Source organism: Canis lupus, chromosome 22 (genome assembly GCF_048164855.1).
Source record: "Canis lupus baileyi chromosome 22, mCanLup2.hap1, whole genome shotgun sequence".
Taxonomy (NCBI): domain Eukaryota; kingdom Metazoa; phylum Chordata; class Mammalia; order Carnivora; family Canidae; genus Canis; species Canis lupus.
Window position 1 is genome coordinate 37,981,225 of NC_132859.1, and position 19,800 is coordinate 38,001,024.

Consider the following 19,800-nt stretch of genomic DNA (forward strand, 5'->3'; position numbering starts at 1 on the left):
ACTGTATATAGTAGGATTTTTCTATAATTTCCTTAAATTAAACTTACAAGTTAACTTAAAAGTTTTACTCACTTAATGGATAAAATATAATCCTAATTTTAATTTTTTCATAACTGTGAGTTTGTATATTTTTTTCATATCTTTTGTTCACAAGTGCCTTTTTTCTTTGAGTTTTCTCTTACTAATTCTTTGATTTTTCCAGTTGGCCTTTTTTTTTTTTAAAGATTTTATTTATGTATTCATGAGAAACACAGAAAGAGAGGCAGAGAGATAGGCAGAGGGAGAAGCAGACCCCATGCAGGGAGCCCGATGTGGGACTCGATCCTGATCCTGGAGTCCCAGGAGCCAAAGGCAGATGCTCAACCACTGAGCCACCCAGGGCGTCCCTCCAGTTGACCTTTGATACCACTTAAACACTGCTGCTAGATTTTCTCAGTGATCGAGACTTGCATTTTTTATCAACCATGCACTTATAAAAACTCTGTTGTTAATGATGACAATCTATAAACATAGATGCTTTGAAAAGTGTGAATAAAATTCAACTGATTTGATTTTCTTCACAAAGATTGTGTTGGGATAAGCAAAACACTATTTATTATGCTGCAATCAATCAACCATTCCATAAATATTGATTAATTTCTTCAGGCATCCATATATGATTAGTAAAATAATTATCAGTATTCCTTTTATTTACTTGACATCCTCTGAAAACATGATAGGCTTGTTATTCAGCCTCATGCTGGGTAAGCCTAAATGAGTTATTCTTAATTTAGCAGTTCAAAAAATAGTATTTTCTCCATAGTAGCTACCTTTGCCCTTCTCAAAACCACAAGTATTAAATTTTACTATTGAAAACTTACATAACAAGAATGTGACGTAGTGGAGTTTAAATTAAAATTGTTTTGAATAATCTGAAAAATAATTTTCCAAAAGCAGGAAATTTTAGTAGAATAAAAAGGAAATGCATTCCATTGTCACCTAATAAGATAATAAAGACATCAGAGATTTGTACTCTGTTTCTGGATTGGCAGTATTAAGTCAAACATCAAGTGTTCTAGTCCTGTCTCCTTCTTCAGGGGCAACTGTCCTCTCTCCTGAAGTAGTGAATATCTTGCTCTCACAGATTCTTCCCCTTCACCATATCCCTAGAGACATGGAGAGCAGGAGTGAGCATGCTTTTATTTAAAAGGCTCAACAGTAGGTATTTTAGGCTTTGTGGGCCAAAAAATTATGTCGTACCTCCCCACCTTTTCCCATAGACAAAGTGTAAATGAATGGAGATAGCCCTGTTCCAAAGAACTTTATCTCATGAACAGGTGTCAGCCCAGATTTGGCCCACAGGCCAGAATTGGTCAACTGTTGATATGTAGTAATAGTGTGTTTTTAAAAATGTTTTAAAAGCATCAAATTTTTTTTGACATTTTTCTTACATTGAACATCAAGGTTTTGAGATTTATTTCTGTATGCATGGATCGCTTTCATTCACTTAACATGCAATGTAAAACTGTTTATCTTGACTTAATGATAGGTATTTGTTTACAATTTTCCACTGTTGTCAGCAAATGCTGCAATGATCATTCTTCAGCTTCTTTTCCCTGTGTATGTGTGCGAAAGATTCTCAATGGTACTGTATCGGTATTCTGAATACTTATCAGACTCTGTGTGTCTAAGTTAGCAGGTCAAAAGACATGTGCTAGTAGATGAAAATCAGGCTGAGCTCAGTGAACTTTTCTGGGTGAATTTGGACAGATTCAAAGGGTTGAAGGTATTCTCTTTTTTCCCTACCCCTTCCCCATATTAAGTATTAGGTAATGAAAATGGTGAATTTAAACACTAGGATTCATATATTTAGTTGTTATGTGATCAGAACACAAGGCATTATTTTTAAACATAGAAATTTGAATCCTTTCTGGCAAAAGACACAGACCAACCCTGCAATAGAACTTTAATAATTTCCATATTTTTTTCAGTGGTTTAATCAAGTACCATTTTATTTTGCTTAACCAATTTTGTGTTTCCTCTTGTTTTCAAGCTAGCTAATTGAAAAGATAGCGTTTATTCAAGATTTTGTTATTCATTAAAACAGAATACAAGTCATTTTACAAATTACACAGGGGAGATAATCCTTAAGTCACTGGGCTTAAGGCTTTCTTGTGTGCATTTTATCAGGCCAGTAGGTGCTCTTTCTTTCTGCACATTTGCTCAGACACACTTCATTCATCAGAACATTTTGTGCCATTTGCCACTTCCTCCAACTGAGTATGTGACTGCAAGTATTTGAGAGTTTTATTCCTCCCTTCCTTCAGACTAGTGAATGCCTAATTTTAAACAAACTATTTCTGCCAGTTTCTCAGTTTAATCCCTGTTGCCATGATTAAGTAGTCCAAAACATTCTTCAATGACGTCTGAGGCTTTGGAATTTAAAAGTAAATTGCTTCTGGGAAAAACAAATCAAACTTGCATTGCAGACCTACAGAAAGTGCATTAAAACATATTACGCTGCACTTTCTTGGTGGAATAAATTGGGAGTCACAGTAATGTTTCTTCTACCAATGTCAGATTCTGAGACACTTCGATTAATTTTGGCTTTAGATTGAGTTTCTCTCCAACACTCTACTCTCTATTTGATGTGTCTACATTTTTCATTGTATCCAATGGCAATTTATGCCATAAATTATTAGCTTTGGGGCCAAAAACTCAGAGAAGAAGGTGAGGCAATGTACTAGAGAGAGTGCATGGAGAAGATATGGATTTTATTTGATTACCCATTACTGATTTGCTCTGTGACATTGAGCAAACTGTGCTACCTTAGTGGGCCTCTATTTATACCACCCTTCCTGTCTATCTGTGATGGTGTCATGGCTACCATCTTGCACTTGAGATATCTTCTCATGTAGGATGGTGGAGTTGGTGGTAAGAAATACTCTAAAATCCTCCAATGTCACCTAGGCACCTTGCATGCCCTCTGTTAAAAAGAACAGCTTCATAAATTGTGGTACCTGGAGATATCCATTGTGTTTTCTTGCTTAAATCAATAAATTAATTACCTTACCCTTTCTAGCAATAAAGAAGAGATTAATATTTACATTTTAAATTCACATTAAAATTATGTTAGGCCTAACTTTTTAAAAATTATTTTATTAAAGCATAACATGTGTACAGAAAACTCTGCTTATTATACATAAATAGCTTGATAAATTTTCACAAACTGAATATAGGCATTGCAAGCAATACCCATAAGAAGCAACATGGTACCAGTCCCCCAAATGACCCCTCATGATCTCTCCTAGTACTACCTTTCCATCCATTAATAACCACTATCCGAACTTTTTACAGATTAGATGAGCCTTATCTGTTTTTGTGCATTATATAAATTGGATCTTATAGTCTGTACCCTTTTATGTGTGACATTTTACCCAAAAATTTTTGTAAGATTCAACCGTACTATTCCCTGTATATATAGATTATTGATTATCATTGTTGCATTGTATTTTTTTGTGTGAACATGTCACAATTTATTTTTCCATTCTAATTTTAACAGATGTCTAGGTAGTTTTCAACTTTTGCCTATTACTAACAATGCCACTGTGAACATTCTAGCATACCACAGTCCAATAGAGCTTTCTATGATGAGAGAAATGTTCTATATCTGCACTAATATGGTTGCCACTAGCCACATTTGGCAAATGAATTCTTGAAATGTGGCTAGTGAGACTAAGGGAATAAACTTGTAATTTTAGTTAATTTTAATTAATTTAAATTTAAAAAGTCTCATTTGAATAGTGGCTACCATATTGGATAGCACGGTTCTAGAACATATCTTTAGTTAAACACATGTACTCATTTCTTTTGGGAATTATTTCTTTTATACCCAGGAGTGGGATTGCTTGATCACAGAATATGCACATGGTCAGCTTTAGTGGATATTACCAAGCAGTCTTCTACCAGTAGTGTTCAGCTGACCTAGTTACATTCCCAGCAGTATATGAGAGTTCCAGTTCCTCCACATCTTTGATAATACTTGGTTCTTTCTTTCTTTTTTCTTTTTTCCTTTTTTTTTTGTATTTTATTTTCTATTAAAAAATAAAACCATGAATGGCTTGACTTTTATAGTTGTCTCCATCATCATCCCATTCCCATTCTTAGCTCCTTTGAAGCTAGTTTTTACAAGAATCAGATCTTTTTAAAAGTACAAAATAGATAACAATAACTCTTTGCTTTAAATCTTTTATCAAATTTCCATGGGCTTCCCAATAAATGCCAGGTTCTTATCAAAGTGATGTGACCTTGATCACTATTTCAGGATTATCACTTTCCACCCTCCCCCAAGCCCAATATATTATAGCTCTGTGGACTCTCTGTAGTTCATCAAATAAGCAACTTCTCTTTTTGCCTTTTGAACTTTGTGGTGTAGTACCTACTGTTTTGAAACCTGTTCTTTCCCATTTCTCAGCCTTTACTGATTTTACCTTGTGTGCTATTCACATGAGCACCAATCTTCTCTTTTGTATTTTATGTTTTAATGTCACCTCTTTACAGGTACCTACTCTACCTACCTATACAACCTCACCTTTCATGTCCTAACAGTTTATCTGGTTTAGTTCTTTTTTAAATTTCATCATTAGTTATAGTCATTCTTTTGGCTAGTTGTTTACTTGCCTTACCTGTATCTCTTTCTCACCCAATGAGATTATAAATTTAATGATTGTAAGGACATGTCTCTTCTGTTTCTGACGCTGGCAGGCCCTTCAAAGGTGTCCCCAGAAGAAATGAAGATATTATGTTAAATGACAAAGGAAAGTTAAAGTTGCTAATTAGCTGACCTTAAATAGGGGAATTATCCTGGATTATCTCTATTGGTTCCATGGAATTACAAGGGTTCTTAAAGGTGGAAGAGGAAAGCAAAAGAAAAGGACAGTTGAAGTGCTATAAGAAGGACCTGACCCACTGTTGCTGGCTGACAATGAAGGAATAGGGACATGAGCCAAAAAATGTGAGTAGCCCACAGAAAGCAAAAAAGGCAAGGAGTCGTGTTCTTCTCAGAGCCTCCAGAGAATAATACAGCCCTGCTGACAACTTGATTTTTAGTTCAATGTCAGACTTCTAACCTACAGAGCTATAAGATAATAAATCTGTATTGTTTTAAGCTACCTCATTTGTAGGATTTTGTTATACCAAGAGAAAAGTAATACTGTACCTAACTAGAATATATAAAGTTAAAAGTAAAAAAAAGACATGAGAGTTTATATGAAATGGGGGAGAGAGCCTATTAGAGGGGATGAGCAGAGAAGTTTTCATGAAAGAGGTTTATTTGATGTAGCATGGCAAAACAAGCTGGACTTAGTTTCATAAGGATACATAGCAAGAACCTTTCAAGCCAAAGATACAGTGTATATAGTAATTGGACAGGAAGACCAATGAAATGTTGAGAGGAACAATGACTATAGGAGACTCATGGCTTATGATGGTTAAACGTATAACCATCATTTTAATTAATATTATTGCAAATTAAAATATCTATAGTAATAACTAAAGTTCATTATAGCCATCTAATCTCTGAGATTGATACCATCAGTATATTATAGTACTGACAAGCCAGTTGGGGTCTTAATGAGCAAAACTGACTCCTAACAAGATGCAAGAAGAGCATTTAGCTTTTAAAAATTCCAAGAGCATCATAATAATGGGTATAAGAGTAAGACTGTGTAAAAGAAAAGAAGAAATATTTGATGTTTACTATATGCAAGAAACAGTACTTCTAAGTGTTGTGTTATTTAATCCCCAGAATTCCTTGAGATAGATACTATTCTTAATTTTATCTATGAACTAATAATAGTGCTTAGTCCTAGAACAGTTAAGTAAATGGCCTAATGTCTTGCAGGTAGTAGGTTGTGGAGCTGGCATTTGAACTAATACTATATGATTTTGGAAGCCAAGTTTTTGTTAATATCTATGTAAAACAAGCAAAAATTAGTCACGATGCAGCTTATCTTAATTTAAAAAGCACTTTGAAAAAAAATATAAATGTCCTACAATCCAATAATTCCATTACTATTTACCAAAAACACTAGTTCAAAAAGATATATAGGGGGGAGGAGCAAGATGGCGGAAGAGTAGGGTCTCCAAATCACCTGTCTCCACCAAACTACCTAGAAAACCTTCAAATTATCCTGAAAATCTATGAATTCGGCCTGAGATTTAAAGAGAGACCAGCTGGAATGCTACAGTGAGAAGGGTTCGCGCTTCTATCAAGGTAGGAAGACGGGGAAAAAGAAGTAAAGAAACAAAGGCCTCCAAGGGGGAGGGGCCCCGCGAGGAGCCGGGCTGAGGCCGGGGCGAGTGTCCCCAGGACAGGAGAGCCCCGTCCCGGAGACGCAGGAGCTGCACCGACCTTCCCGGGCGGAAAGGGGCTCGCGGGGAGTTGGAGCAGGACCCGGGAGGGCGGGGATGCCCTCGGGCTCCCGGGGACACTAACAGACACCTGCGCCCCGGGGGAGTGCGCCGAGCTCCCTAAGGGCTGCAGCGCGCACGGGGGACCCGGAGCAGCTCGGAGGGGGGAGGGGGCGGCTCCGCGGAGGGGGCTGCGGGGCGGGAGCAGCTCGGAGGGGCTCGGGCAGAGGAAGAGGCTCCGTGCGGAGGGGGCTGCGCGGTTCCAGGAGCAGCTCGGAGGGGCTCGGGCGGCGGCTCCGCGGAGGGGGCTGCGCGGCCCCGGGAGCAGCTCGGAGGGGCTCGGGCAGAGGAAGAGGCTCCGTGCGGAGGGGGCTGCGCGGTTCCAGGAGCAGCTCGGAGGGGCTCGGGCGGCGGCTCCGCGGAGGGGGCTGCGCGGCCCGGGAGCGCGAATCCAACAGCGCAGGCTCCGGAGCACAGGGCGCCGGGACACAGCCCAGGATCCCGCCTACCCCGGGACAGGCAGAGGCCGGGAGGGCCCAGGACAGCGAGGACGCTCCTGCCCCAGCTGAGCAGATCAGCGGCCCCGCCCCGGAGCCTCCAGGCCCTGCACACGGAGTTCCTGCCGGAGCTGAATCCAGATTTCCAGAGCTGCCCCGCCACTGGGGCTGTTCCTCCTGCGGCCTCACGGGGTAAACAACCCCCACCGAGCCCTGCACCAGGCAGGGGCAGAGCAGCTCCCCCAACTGCTAACACCTGAAAATCAGCACAACAGGCCCCTCCCCCAGAACACCAGCTAGACGGACAACTTCCAGGAGAAGCCAAGGGACTTAAAGAACACAGAATCAGAAGATACTCCCCGGTGGTTCTTTTTTTGTTTGTTTGTTTTTGTTTTTGTTTTTGTTTTTATTTTGTTTTGCTTTTTGATTTGTTTCCTTCCCCCACCCCCTTTTTTTCTCCTTTCTTTTTCTTTCTCTTTTTCTTCTTCTTTTTTTTTTTTTTTCGTTTTTTTTTCTTTTTCTTCCCTTTTTTTTTCTCTTTCTCTTTTCTTTCCTTCTTTCTCTCCTCTCTTTTTCTCTTTTTCCCAATACAACTTGCTTTTGGCCACTCACACTGAGCAAAATGACTAGAAGGAAAACCTCACCTCAAAAGAAAGAATCAGAAACAGTCCACTCTCCCACAGAGTTACAAAATCTGGATTACAATTCAATGTCAGAAAGCCAATTCAGAAGCACTATTATACAGCTACTGGTGGCTCTAGAAAAAAGTATAAAGGACTCAAGAGACTTCATGACTGCAGAATTTAGAGCTAATCAGGCAGAAATTAAAAATCAATTGAATGAGATGCAATCCAAACTAGAAGTCCTAACGACGAGGGTTAACGAGGTGGAAGAACGAGTGAGTGACCTAGAAGACAAGTTGATAGCAAAGAGGGAAACTGAGGAAAAAAGAGACAAACAATTAAAAGACCATGAAGATAGATTAAGGGAAATAAACGACAGCCTGAGGAAGAAAAACCTACGTTTAATTGGGGTTCCCGAGGGCGCCGAAAGGGACAGAGGGCCAGAATATGTATTTGAACAAATTCTAGCTGAAAACTTTCCTAATCTGGGAAGGGAAACAGGCATTCAGATCCAGGAAATAGAGAGATCCCCCCCTAAAATCAATAAAAACCGTTCAACACCTCGACATTTAATTGTGAAGCTTGCAAATTCCAAAGATAAGGAGAAGATCCTTAAAGCAGCAAGAGACAAGAAATCCCTGACTTTTATGGGGAGGAGTATTAGGGTAACAGCAGACCTCTCCACAGAGACCTGGCAGGCCAGAAAGGGCTGGCAGGATATATTCAGGGTCCTAAATGAGAAGAACATGCAACCAAGAATACTTTATCCAGCAAGGCTCTCATTCAAAATGGAAGGAGAGATAAAGAGCTTCCAAGACAGGCAGCAACTAAAAGAATATGTGACCTCCAAACCAGCTCTGCAAGAAATTTTAAGGGGGCCTCTTAAAATTCCCCTTTAAGAAGAAGTTCAGTGGAACAGTCCACAAAAACAAAGACTGAATAGATATCATGATGACACTAAACTCATATCTCTCAATAGTAACTCTGAATGTGAACGGGCTTAATGACCCCATCAAAAGGCGCAGGGTTTCAGACTGGATAAAAAAGCAGGACCCATCTATTTGCTGTCTACAAGAGACTCATTTTAGACAGAAGGACACCTACAGCCTGAAAATAAAAGGTTGGAGAACCATTTACCATTCGAATGGTCCTCAAAAGAAAGCAGGGGTAGCCATCCTTATATCAGATAAACTAAAATTTACCCCAAAGACTGTAGTGAGAGATGAAGAGGGACACTATATCATACTTAAAGGATCTATTCAACAAGAGGACTTAACAATCCTCAATATATATGCTCCGAATGTGGGAGCTGCCAAATATATAAATCAATTATTAACCAAAGTGAAGAAATACTTAGATAATAATACACTTATACTTGGTGACTTCAATCTAGCTCTTTCTATACTCGATAGGTCTTCTAAGCAAAACATCTCCAAAGAAACGAGAGCTTTAAATGATACACTGGACCAGATGGATTTCACAGATATCTACAGAACTTTACATCCAAACTCAACTGAATACACATTCCTCTCAAACGCACATGGAACTTTCTCCAGAATAGACCACATATTGGGTCACAAATCGGGTCTGAACCGATACCAAAAGATTGGGATTGTCCCCTGCATATTCTCGGACCATAATGCCTTGAAATTAGAACTAAATCACAACAAGAAGTTTGGAAGGACCTCAAACACATGGAGGTTAAGGACCATCCTGCTAAAAGATAAAAGGGTCAACCAGGAAATTAAGGAAGAATTAAAAAGATTCATGGAAACTAATGAGAATGAAGATACAACCGTTCAAAATCTTTGGGATGCAGCAAAAGCAGTCCTAAGGGGGAAATACATCGCAATACAAGCATCCATTCAAAAACTGGAAAGAACTCAAATACAAAAGCTAACCTTACACATAAAGGAGCTAGAGAAAAAACAGCAAATAGATCCTACACCCAAGAGAAGAAGGGAATTAATAAAGATTCGAGCAGAACTCAACGAAATCGAGACCAGAAGAACTGTGGAACAGATCAACAGAACCAGGAGTTGGTTCTTTGAAAGAATTAATAAGATAGATAAACCATTAGCCAGCCTTATTAAAAAGAAAAGAGAGAAGACTCAAATTAATAAAATCATGAATGAGAAAGGAGAGATCACTACCAACACCAAGGAAATACAAACGATTTTAAAAAAATATTATGAACAGCTATACGCCAATAAATTAGGCAATCTAGAAGAAATGGACGCATTCCTGGAAAGCCACAAACTACCAAAACTGGAACAGGAAGAAATAGAAAACCTGAACAGGCCAATAACCAGGGAGGAAATTGAAGCAGTCATCAAAAACCTCCCAAGACACAAGAGTCCAGGGCCAGATGGCTTTCCAGGAGAATTTTATCAAACGTTTAAAGAAGAAATCATACCTATTCTCCTAAAGCTGTTTGGAAAGATAGAAAGAGATGGAGTACTTCCAAATTCGTTCTATGAAGCCAGCATCACCTTAATTCCAAAGCCAGACAAAGACCCCGCCAAAAAGGAGAATTACAGACCAATATCCCTGATGAACATGGATGCAAAAATTCTCAACAAGATACTGGCCAATAGGATCCAACAGTACATTAAGAAAATTATTCACCATGACCAAGTAGGATTTATCCCTGGGACACAAGGCTGGTTCAACACCCGTAAAACAATCAATGTGATTCATCATATCAGCAAGAGAAAAACCAAGAACCATATGATCCTCTCATTGGATGCAGAGAAAGCATTTGACAAAATACAGCATCCATTCCTGATCAAAACTCTTCAGAGTGTAGGGATAGAGGGAACATTCCTCGACATCTTAAAAGCCATCTATGAAAAGCCCACAGCAAATATCATTCTTAATGGGGAAGCACTGGGAGCCTTTCCCCTAAGATCAGGAACAAGACAGGGATGTCCACTCTCCCCTCTGCTATTCAACATAGTACTGGAAGTCCTAGCCTCAGCAATCAGACAACAAAAAGACATTAAAGGCATTCAAATTGGCAAAGAAGAAGTCAAACTCTCTCTCTTCGCCGATGACATGATACTCTACATAGAAAACCCAAAAGTCTCCACCCCAAGATTGCTAGAACTCATACAGCAATTCGGTAGCGTGGCAGGATACAAAATCAATGCCCAGAAGTCAGTGGCATTTCTATACACTAACAATGAGACTGAAGAAAGAGAAATTAAGGAGTCAATCCCATTTACAATTGCACCCAAAAGCATAAGATACCTAGGAATAAACCTCACCAAAGATGTAAAGGATCTATACCCTCAAAACTATAGAACACTTCTGAAAGAAATTGAGGAAGACACAAAGAGATGGAAAAATATTCCATGCTCATGGATTGGCAGAATTAATATTGTGAAAATGTCAATGTTACCCAGGGCAATATACACGTTTAATGCAATCCCTATCAAAATACCATGGACTTTCTTCAGAGAGTTAGAACAAATTATTTTAAGATTTGTGTGGAATCAGAAAAGACCCCGAATAGCCAGGGGAATTTTAAAAAAGAAAACCATATCTGGGGGCATCACAATGCCAGATTTCAGGTTGTACTACAAAGCTGTGGTCATCAAGACAGTGTGGTACTGGCACAAAAACAGACACATAGATCAGTGGAACAGAATAGAGAATCCAGAAGTGGACCCTGAACTTTATGGGCAACTAATATTCGATAAAGGAGGAAAGACTATCCATTGGAAGAAAGACAGTCTCTTCAATAAATGGTGCTGGGAAAATTGGACATCCACATGCAGAACAATGAAACTAGACCACTCTCTTTCACCATACACAAAGATAAACTCAAAATGGATGAAAGATCTAAATGTGAGACAAGATTCCATCAAAATCCTAGAGAAGAACACAGGCAACACCCTTTTTGAACTCGGCCATAGTAACTTCTTGCAAGATACATCCACAAAGGCAAAAGAAACAAAAGCAAAAATGAACTATTGGGACTTCATCAAGATAAGAAGCTTTTGCACAGCAAAGGATACAGTCAACAAAACTCAAAGACAACCTACAGAATGGGAGAAGATATTTGCAAATGACATATCAGATAAAGGGCTAGTTTCCAAGATCTATAAAGAACTTATTAAACTCAACACCAAAGAAACAAACAATCCAATCATGAAATGGGCAAAAGACATGAAGAGAAATCTCACAGAGGAAGACATAGACATGGCCAACATGCATATGAGAAAATGCTCTGCATCACTTGCCATCAGGGAAATACAAATCAAAACCACAATGAGATACCACCTCACACCAGTGAGAATGGGGAAAATTAACAAGGCAGGAAACAACAAATGTTGGAGAGGATGCGGAGAAAAGGGAACCCTCCTACACTGTTGGTGGGAATGTGAACTGGTGCAGCCACTCTGGAAAACTGTGTGGAGGTTCCTCAAACAGTTAAAAATATACCTGCCCTACGACCCAGCAATTGCACTGTTGGGGATTTACCCCAAAGATACAAATGCAATGAAACGCCGGGACACCTGCACCCCGATGTTTCTAGCAGCAATGGCCACTATAGCCAAACTGTGGAAGGAGCCTCGGTGTCCAACGAAAGATGAATGGATAAAGAAGATGTGGTTTATGTATACAATGGAATATTACTCAGCTATTAGAAATGACAAATACCCACCATTTGCTTCAACGTGGATGGAACTGGAGGGTATTATGCTGAGTGAAGTAAGTCAGTCGGAGAAGGACAAACATTATATGTTCTCATTCATTTGGGGAATATAAATAATAGTGAAAGGGAAAATAAGGGAAGGGAGAAGAAATGTGTGGGAAATATCAGAAAGGGAGACAGAACGTAAAGACTGCTAACTCTGGGAAACGAACTAGGGGTGGTAGAAGGGGAGGAGGGCGGGGGGTGGGAGTGAATGGGTGACGGGCACTGGGTGTTATTCTGTATGTTAGTAAATTGAACACCAATAAAAAAAAATAATTAATAAAAAAAAAAAAAAAAAAAAGATATATACATCCTTATATTTATTGCAGCATTATTCACAATAGCCAAGATATGGAACATATGATCCATTGGTAGGTGAATGGATAAAGAAGATGTGATATCTATATCTATAATTATACAATATATATTATATATTATCCATATTATACAAATTCTATATATATATAAATATATATATTCCATGATATGTATCATAGAATATTGCCCAGCCATTAAAAAAGAATGAGGAAAAGAATGTTATCTTGTCATTTATGACAACATGGATGGACCTAGAGAGTCTAATGCTAAGTGAAATAAGTCAATCAGAGAAAGACAAATGCCATAAGATTTTACTTATATATGGGATCTAAAAAAAACTCCAAATTGATAAATAAAATGCAGAATCAGACCAAATAAATACAGAGAACAAATGGGTGGTTACTAGAGGGCAGGGAGGTGGAGGCTTCCAGTTATAAAATAAATAAGTCACTAGAATGAAAGGTACAGCATAGGGAATAAAGTCAATAGTAGTGTAATAGCATGATAACTACATGGTAGCTATGCTTGTGATAAGCAGAGCCGAATGCAAAAAGTTATGAAATCACTATGTTGTGCACCTGAAACTAATGTAACATTGTGTTACAATTATGCTTCAACTATGTTCAACTCTACATCAATAAAAATAAACAAATAAATAATAAATAATTTTAAGACTTTGGAGCAATGAAGAACGTCCAAGTTTACTAACTTCCTATTGGCTAAAAATTAATATAAGTTTATATTTCTTTGGATTGTATTTTATGAGACAACTTAGTAATTGAAATAGATAACACATTTAGCTCACAAAAGATAAAACAATGAAAATGAATTGTGCTTCCAGTACTTTCACATCAACTTGCCAAATGAGCCTTTCTCAAATCTGCTATTTTACTTCCAAATTTTACATTAGATTTACAGCCCTATAAGTTCATTTCATGTTTTCAAACTTGATCAAAATTTTCATCCTCAGAGGCCAATTTAAGGTCTTTTTTTCCAATTTAAGATCTTAAGACAACTTGCTTTAATAGATAATTAAAGGAAGCTTAGTGAGAGTTTTACATTTTACAGAAGAAATGGTATCTGGAGGAGTGAAATCATTTCCCAGGTTGTCCACTTACCATGACTCTGTTAAATGCTGGACTTACTGTGCAAATTAGGCACAGGATTGTTTTATGTTTTATGTTGAGTTTTATGTTGATGTTGATATTGAGAGGTCATCCTTTCCAGAGAAACTTAGAGAACTCACATATTAGCTAGGAATAATTTTTTTCTATAATATTTTTATTACCCCTTTGTTGGGCTGTAAGAGAGCCTAATAAAATCTTTAATATAAGTGTTGGTTACCCTAGAATTACTTTTACTATTATTATTTTTCAAATATTATATTTTAATGATGTTATTTAGAATCATCATGAAAATAAAACATAGCAATTATATTTTCAAAAATGATTCAAATAGCTTTTACTATCAACAAAAAATAGTCAAAGCATTACCTAAAATAACTATTAAGTCATTAGCAATTTAACTATTTCTTTTAAAATGGAATTTAAGTTTGGGGCACCTGAATGGCTCAGTCAGTTAAGCATCTTACTCCTGATTTCAGTTCAGATCATGATTCCATGGTCCAATCAATGAGGGAGACAAAACATGAGAGACACCTAATTCTGGGAAATGAACAAGAGGTAGTGGAAAGGGAGGTGGATGAGGGGTTGGGGTGATTGGGCTATGGGCACTGAGGGAGGCACTTGGCTGGATGAGCACTGTGTGTTATGCTATATGTCGGCAAATTGAACTCCAATAAAAAAAATAAAATTAAAAAAAAAAGATTCCATGGTCCAGAGATATAGCCCCTTATCAGACTCTATGCTCAGCAGGGAGTCTGCTTGGGGTTCTTTCCCTCTGCCTTCTACCATTCACACATGCTCTCTCTTTAAAAAAAAAAAAAAGAAAAAAGAAAAAAGAAAGCAAATCTTAAAAAAAATAAATAAACTGGAAATTAAGTTTAACGTTATATTAATAATTAACTCAATATTAGGTATTATAAATCCCAAATTGTATAGTTCTAAGTAAAGATTATTATTATACTCCATCAGTAAAAGTGTTAACAAACTCTAATAAAATAAGTACTCTTAAAAGTAATAATACCAGTACTCCTAAAAGTAATAAAATCAATTAGCACAAAAATCATAATCCATTCTCCCTACTTTACTTACTGAATAAACACTTCATGAATTAAAGGAATGTCAATTTTTTAATGTATTATACCTTGAAGATATTCATTATTTCAACTAATCTTTACTTTTCTTATTCACTAAATGAATATTTCTTCTTTTATAAGAGACTGCATATGTCATAGGTGAAAATATCTGTCATTGTTTGCCTCGTAGAATTTGAATTTATGAGAGTTTGGAGAGTTACTTAAAAAGTGAGTTTTAAAATATAATGTAAAAACATTACTCTCGTTTCTATCGTTTTAGATACTCCAGGAATGCAAAAAGAAGGAGAACTTACATTTTAGATCCAAAATCAAGGTTTTCAAATTTAAAAACATTTCTTCTTTGATTTTGTTTAAAAAGAAGCTACTTTAGAATTCCCTAGAATTATGTTTAACAGCAGGGAACTACCTTGATCAGAAACTCCTTGGAGATTATTCATTCTCTTCTCCTAGAGATGGTCAACAGCAAACGAATGACTGACATAGGATACAAAAGACCAGACCTCTTTCTATTAGGAGGTATGACTTGAGAGTACCCTATCTATATGCTTCTTAGTCCCTCAGGGGTAAGGCTGAGGCTAGACTCCCACCTGGGAGAGCATCCTTGCTTAGTTTCTCCCCTTGCTCTATCCTGCTTCCCTCATTCCCTTACAGATTTCACTTGAGAGCACCCATTTGCTTTGCTCTTAGGAAACCCACCTAAATCAATGTCCCATTTCTATAATGCTCCTGTATAACTTCCAGATTAAACATTTTTTAGAAGGACCTCGTTTCTTTCACTTGTTCTAGAGAAGTGTGCTGCTATATCTCTAAATGTCACTCTTCCTTAGATATAGCTCATTCCAGAAGACAATACTTTAAGGAAGAGAAAAAAAACCAAAGGAGTTCTAGAAGAAACCATTATGAACTCTATTTTGGCATCTGGGTGTCTGAAGAGTTAATGGAGAGGAACTGAATGAAAGGTCTCCTGACTTGTGCTCTCTTTCCTCAGCTTACTCATTGCCTCTCTGTACAGTTATTAGGATTTACTGGGATGTTCTGCATGGCTCTGAGTAAAACTGTTTACCTGGAAACAAAAAAGAAAAAGTATTGCTGAACTGTCCCCAGGCTGATGGAATAGGGTAACAGGAATTAGAAAAGTCTGCTCATGAGGCACTGCTCCCAATCAGAGATTGAAATTGTTTACAATCAAAACTAGTCTGGAGACATTCCTCTAAGACTTTGTCTCTTGGAGACCCTCAGAGTGTTTTTGTTTTATCAAAACTATGCTACAGCAACATGACTTTTTCTTTAAGAGAAAAGATAGAGCCTTCTCTCTTGAAAGAATGGATAAGTGAATAAGTGAGTGACCAGCTGGTGGGATGAATGAACGCATCAGTGGCACAATGAGTGATTGAATAGACTTGTTGCGGTGTCCTTGAGAAGTAAGTTTTCTGTTTTTGTCTGTTCTTCAGTTATAAAAAGGTATTACTTAAAATCCACCTAAAAACACAGAGTAAGAGGCAAATAAATATTTCTTTCTCTTTATTTTCTTTTTTTCTCACCCTTTCATAATACCAGAATGTATGAATTATTTGGGGGTATTCATTAAGGAAAATACGATGCCAGGACCCGTTCTCTTCCCAAGATGCTTACTAATTTCCAATAAAGTGATTTACACCAGTTTCTTCAGAGGCAAGATTTCTATTCCTTGAGAAACACAATATCTTGAAAATTTAACAAGTATGAGAAGGAAACTTTTTCAGCTTCCAAGAAATAGGTTTGAGATATGTATTTTATTTAAAAAATAGTTTGAAAGTATTATATGTATACATAGTTATATGTATCCTTATAGCCAGAACAATGAAAAAATGAGTATATGAGTTTTTAACACTATAAAAATAGTTTATTACTTTTGAATGAGATTTTACAAAATAAATCAAAGATTAAGTAAAAGTATATACGTGGAAGAAATTCATAGTGAAGCCAGTGTAGCCTTGCATTTGATGGGATGTTCATCACTTTATTGTTTGTCTCAACCTTATACTAGTGAGGGTTCATGAAAATTGTCCTTTGAAACCCTTAAGTGTAGAGAGGTGCTGAATGTAATCTCTGGTTTTTTTTTGTTTTTTTTTTTTTTACCTCCACAAACTATCTCTATCATTACATTTAGAAGACAGGTCTATTACAGTGTTGTTTTATTCTTAAAATATCCCAATGCTTTATCATAATGTCTCTGGTATACCATGGGCTTTCACCCTATAATTTCTGAATTGCTACCTTCAAGAGGTAGGCGAATAAATGTTAAGACCAACTGACTCTGAAATATCACTACAATAAATTGACTTAAAAATAAAATAATGAAAATATTTAGATAAAATTTTAGAATATAAAAGAAAATGACTTCAATTAAAAGACGCGCAGGATATTACGGTACTTCTTTATAAATACACTCCCTTTGATTACTTTTGGCAGGATAACTAAATGTGATTGAAATGTATATGTAATATAACACCCTCAGTTTAAGTTAACATGAAATGTCTTGTAGAAAAAAGATATTCAGGGCAGCCCTGGTGGCTCAGTGGTTTAGCGCCGCCTGCAGCCTGGGGTGTGATCCTGGAGACATGGGATCCCACGTCAGGCTCCCTGAATGGAGCCTGCTTCTCCCTCTGCCTGTGTCTCTGCCTCTGTGTGTGTGTGTGTGTGTCTCATGAATAAATAAATAAAAATCTTAAAAAAAAAAAAGAAAAAGAAAAAAGATATACACATGGAGTTATTTTGACATGCTAATGAGAGGATAAATTGGCACAAAATGGCAAGGGCAAGTGTACAGCATTGTTGCATACAATGGCATAGCTCCTGTGAGTTTTAATGGCAAACGAGGTCTGAGGAAACACAGCCAGACCTTCTAATGTGAGCCTTCAAAAGGGCCTTCACTTCATTTATACTGTCATTTTATTCCTTGTCATTAGAATGAAACACCCAGATTTCAATGGCCTACTTCCTTGGCAAATAATAATATAAATAAACAAATTATTTCATTCTGACCTTTCCATTTATCTCTAATTTAAATCACTGCTTTAGGAATTCTACCAATTACATCTCTGACAAACAATAAGAACGGATCAAAATGGGCAGCCATTCAAAAAAAGAATGTTTAAAGATATTGTACTGATACCTTATTCTCAGAATATATTATAAGAATAGGGGTGGTATGGAAATATACTGATATGAGAATGAACAGAATAAGGAAATGGAAAATAATGCAAGTGTGTTAGGTGCACCACCATAATTGAATTTCAGAAAGCCTAAGTGATAATAAACGTTCTGTGTAAAATTAATCACACATTTTTTTTTATTTTTTTAAATTTTTTTAAATTTTTATTTATTTATGATAGTCACACAGAGAGAGAGAGAGAGAGAGGCAGAGACATAGGCAGAGGGAGAAGCAGGCTCCATGCACCAGGAGCCCGACGTGGGATTCGATCCCGGGTCTCCAGGATCGCGCCCTGGGCCAAAGGCAGGCGCTAAACTGCTGTGCCACCCGGGGATCCCAATCACACATTTTTTGATGTGAATTTTTACTTTCTTGGTTCATCAGGAATCTGTAGATATATCTATAAAAAAACCATAGCATTATCTTCTTTAAACTAGGATGCCTTTGTCCTATTTGGTTTCTGAGCTGGATTTTTTGGAATTTGTTATACAGACTTACAAAATTGCAAACTAATGCCCAAGTTTGCCCATAGACTGTTTTCACCATCAGTAGTAGATACACAGTTATCATCTTCAACCAGGGGTAGATTTTCTGATATTGAAATTGGTGAGATGTTATTATAAAAGAAAAGGAAGAAGTTGATATATTTCTCCTTGGGACACTTCCATGTTGCCCATCATGTGGCTCACTTGTACTTACTTTGATATTTATCTGAGTGTCCAATTACTTCACTTCACTGAGATTTATTTTTCTCTAGAGTTGCAATGATTAGAAGTTGGTAGAAGAAAATTGATAAATGATAAAGTGTAGTGAAACACCATGTTACTCTTCGGGTATACAAAAGCAACCTACTCATCTTTACCAAGTTGTTTGGTTGTAACAAAGCTGGAAAGAGAAGCAAGGGGGGAAATGAGTGATCTAAGAAACACAGAGTTTGGAATTAGAATAGACCTCTAGTATAGCCAGCTGTATTCCAACAAGTAAAGAATTGTGCTTATCCATGATAGGTTAAGTGCCTGACCTCAAATCATACTTTTGTTAGTGGTCATGAGGGCTAGAACCTATTGCCCCTTTCTTGAGTGCTAGAGAATCTTCCATAATGTCACTAATATTGGAGGTCTCCTGGGCTTCCCTTTGAAGGTTCTTGTACATGCACTTTAATTTGAACTGCCATTAGTCAAGGTCAGCAGAAACTTGTGAAAATAACAGAACTAATGTAATCTGTTGAATCAGTGATTCTTTCAAGGCCATATGACTGTCAGGATGCTTCTCTCAGTCTATAGTCAGTGGCTTTCCTATGATAATTAATGTCTTGCTTTCTCTTGCAAATATATTACTTGAACAAAAGCCCTAGAATCATAGAAGTTTTAAATCTTCAGGTTTCTTATGTTGTATCTCATCTTTCCCCTTATTTTGTAAATATGCATGTGGACACCCTGGAAAGTTGAAAGGTTCTTCAGATCACATGCCTACTTTTTTGAATGAATCAAGGCTGGGACTTTCAACTCTGACTTATATTCAGAGACTTTCTCCCAATGCCACAGGTGATACCTTATTCGAATATCAAACAAAATGTTTTGTTTGATGAAAATAATGTTTGAGGGGATCCCTGGGTGGCGCAGCGGTTTAGCACCTGCCTTTGGCCCAGGGCGCGATCCTGGAGACCCGGGATCGAATCCCACGTTGGGCTCCTGGTGCATGGAGCCTGCTTCTCCCTCTGCCTGTGTCTCTGCCTCTCTCTCTCTCTCTGTGTGTGACTATCATAAATAAATAAAAAAATTAAAAAAAAATAAAAATGAAAAAAATAAAATAATGTTTGAGAAAAATAATGAATGAATCCAAACTCAGCCTGTTCA

The 19,800-nt window shown here is 37.4% G+C and overlaps 1 protein-coding gene across 27 annotated transcripts in view; it reads left to right on the forward strand.

The window, feature by feature from the left end:
• RBMS3 (RNA binding motif single stranded interacting protein 3) overlaps nt 1-19,800 on the forward strand; it is a 1,291,910-nt gene that overhangs the window by 1,096,022 nt on the left and 176,088 nt on the right. The window lies entirely within an intron of this gene.